The sequence below is a fragment of the Sceloporus occidentalis genome, unplaced genomic scaffold (assembly GCF_023333645.1).
Source record: "Sceloporus occidentalis isolate IW3139 unplaced genomic scaffold, rSceOcc1.0.p SCAF_194, whole genome shotgun sequence".
Lineage (NCBI taxonomy): Eukaryota > Metazoa > Chordata > Lepidosauria > Squamata > Phrynosomatidae > Sceloporus > Sceloporus occidentalis.
This window is the reverse complement of record NW_028317174.1, coordinates 1,300,996-1,304,087: the sequence shown is the minus strand read 5'-3', so window position 1 is coordinate 1,304,087 and position 3,092 is coordinate 1,300,996. Positions and strand designations below refer to the sequence as shown.

Genomic DNA, 3,092 nt, shown 5'->3' with positions numbered 1-3,092 from the left:
GAGCAGAACTAAGTGGGTTCAGACTTCAGTAATTGTTTTCCTTTCATCAAGGTCACGGTTTTGGGGTATACTGGGATAGCTGACTTTGGATATCCAGAGTGCCAGACTGGAGGAAAAAAATAATTCTACTCATGCCATGTTGTTGTCTTTGTTTTGTTTTTAAGCAAGCAAACACCCTCAAATGCAGAGGGTACAATAGTGAGTACTAATCATTCACATCATTATTATTTTAGGTCTGGATTCCTGTGACTTCCTTTATGCAAGGTTATGAATTCAGAAACTGCTTCCTGGTATTTTCATTGTATTCATAAATCTGCACTTTGACCAATACATCTGGACTGCTGTCATCACTTCTGACAGCTATCATAGGAGCATGATCACGAGAGCTTGAAGGATTCCAAGAAATACAACTGCAGCTTAGTTTACATGAGATTTCATGCTGAAGTGACCAGTGACTCAAATTCATAACATCAGGAGCTTCATAGATCCTAACAACTCCATCTGCTGAACATGTTGCTAACATGAGACCCATATTCTTAGGAGCAAACTTTACATCAGTAACAGATGTCTTGCTGTTGACCAGTGTAGTCCTCTTTACCCAGTGGCTTTGTCCTCAAAGTTTATCATTTGATTCTCCAACTATTTCTTCCCATACAGCAGCTGTTCTGTCAAAAGAGCAGGAAGCCAGGACTTATACAAACTCTGGATGTGCCCACACGGACCCACTATGTGTCTTACAGCTGGTAGTACAGTGTCATTCTCCATTTTCTCCTTTGTCTCAAACCTTGACGCTCTGGTCTCTGGAGCAGGTGGCCATGCGCCTCCCATGGAAGTTGAAGGAGACATAGTGGATGAGGTTGTGGTGGTCGGTGGCGATGCTCCCTGCCATGAACATCCCATCGGCCACACGGGCTCCCTCCTTCCTTCCCTCCCAGAAACTTCAAGAGAAATGTTCCACCCCATCTCCACACAGGAGTGAGTTTTCAGGAATGTTAAATTCCACTCCTCCTGTGGCTACACTGGCTTCCTATTGTAGCCTATGGAGAGTAGAGCTGGTGACCTATAAACTAATTTAGACCAGGGTCTAAAATCCAATTGTTAGTGCCAAGTAGAGTAGTTCCATTGAATCAATGGGGACTACATATCTGAACCCTTATGTAAGGCCAGTGGATGTCTATTATAGTTTGGACTAGCAATTGCATTTAGACCCTGATGGCATAATTCACAATTTCTACTAGTGTAACATAACTCAAACAACAAACACTTTATATTTAATTGGCACACCTAAAGGCTCCACTTTATGTTCCTAGAGAAACCTCCTATTTGGTTATTTTTTCCCAATGACTAGATAAACATGGTTGCTACTTCCCCTCTACTTTCACCCCTACCACACACACACACACACACAGAGAGAGAGAGAGAGAGAGAGAGAGAGAGAGAGAGAGTTCTTTGACCTGAACCATGCAAATTGGGGCTTCTAGGAATTGAAGTTCAAAATATCTGGAGGGCCAAAAGTTCTCCATCCCTGAATCATACTTCAGTAATATGTATGGATAAATTTGTCTTGGGGAGGTAAATTATGTTGGAAATTCCTAGATCAATTTCTAATAGTTGTGAAACAGTTTATGGGATTTTTTGTATGCCATTCATCTTGTCCACTTGATTAGAATGTTCTAGAAAATACTAGATTATGGTGGGATAACAAACATCAGCAACATAATATAATTAGAAATAGGACTAATCTTGATGCCTTGTTTATAATTTCTTAAAACTTTCTTCCAGTATTTTAAACAGCTTGTACTATAAAATATCTCACTTGATCTCTTTTTCTCCTTCTTTGGGACCAAAACAACCAGTAATACACTCATGCAAAAACTGCTAATGGCAAATTAATTTACTTTAAACATTAAAACGCTCTGAACAAGAGATGTTACCATATTCCGTAGGTTGAGATGAATAAGAGGCAACAAAGTACTATCACAAAACAAAACCAAGAACTTAATTTATTGAAGTCTTCAGTAATTAATTAGAAGCACATAATGAATACATTTCCTAGGCCATAACAGAATAATAGACATACTGTTTCATCTTTCAACATCAGAAATCTGTAAGCAGAGACAAGAAAGCACTGAGTAAGTTGATGGATCTCTGAGAGGCACAGGACAGGAAAAGGCTGACTGAATGAATCAGTGGCTGAGCTCTTTTAAGATATTCTGACAATACATAAGATGAAGGCTTTGATCAGTTCTTGTATTCAAACCACAAAATGCCTTTTACAAGATGTCTCCAGCATCAGGGCTGAATTCTAATCTTATCTTACTTTCTTGGTCTCTGGGACCTTCACCCTTCTGCCATTTCAGTTGTCTGCAAGGTTCCTTAACATTTGAAAACATTCACACATGTCATAATGCTACAATTGAAATTATCAAGTAGAAAATAATAGGAAAAAATTCAAACATAGCTACTTGACCTCTTACAGGACATATACTGATGGCAGACTTTGAAAAGCATGTGCTTTATCAAAATGTGTTGTTGGTTTGTGTGTGTGGCATTTTCTTGTATCTCAGCACTAGACAATAGCAGATGAGAGGATCAACAGAGAGGTGACAAGTCAAGGGGTAGTTCAGGGAAATCTGAGAGGGTAAAAAATACAAAGAAAGTATACTGGTAAATGGAGAAGTGAAACTGGCCTGGCTATCAACATTTGAACCCATGCCAATAGTTGCATCTTTAATACAAGCCTGGTCTGTAAAGAGTACTGACAAAACAGAGAATGTCACCCATCTCTACTCCACACACACAAAACACCCCACATTCATATGCTGTTTTCCACAGATCAAACTGTCTTTACAGGCATAAGGGTAATCCAAACTAGTGTGGCATTTGTTTGTTTTCTTGTGCTTTCTTGCTACAAGGAAAGGCTGGAAAATAATTTGGGAGGGAGGGAAAGCAATAGAATACAGAACAAGTCAATTGTTCAGAAAGGAAGAGAGAAAAGAGCCTTAAACAGCTGCACAGAGAAGATACTGTATGGTTCACCTGAAATTTAGATGTTCCACATTTTAGATGCTCTTTTCCACTCTGAAGTATCC

The 3,092-nt window shown here is 39.2% G+C and overlaps 1 pseudogene; it reads right to left on the bottom strand.

The window, feature by feature from the left end:
- Nucleotides 1-265: 265 nt before the first annotated feature.
- LOC149278315 (nucleoporin SEH1 pseudogene) lies at nt 266-895 on the bottom strand (annotated as a pseudogene).
- Between the last annotated feature and the right edge of the window lie 2,197 nt (nt 896-3,092).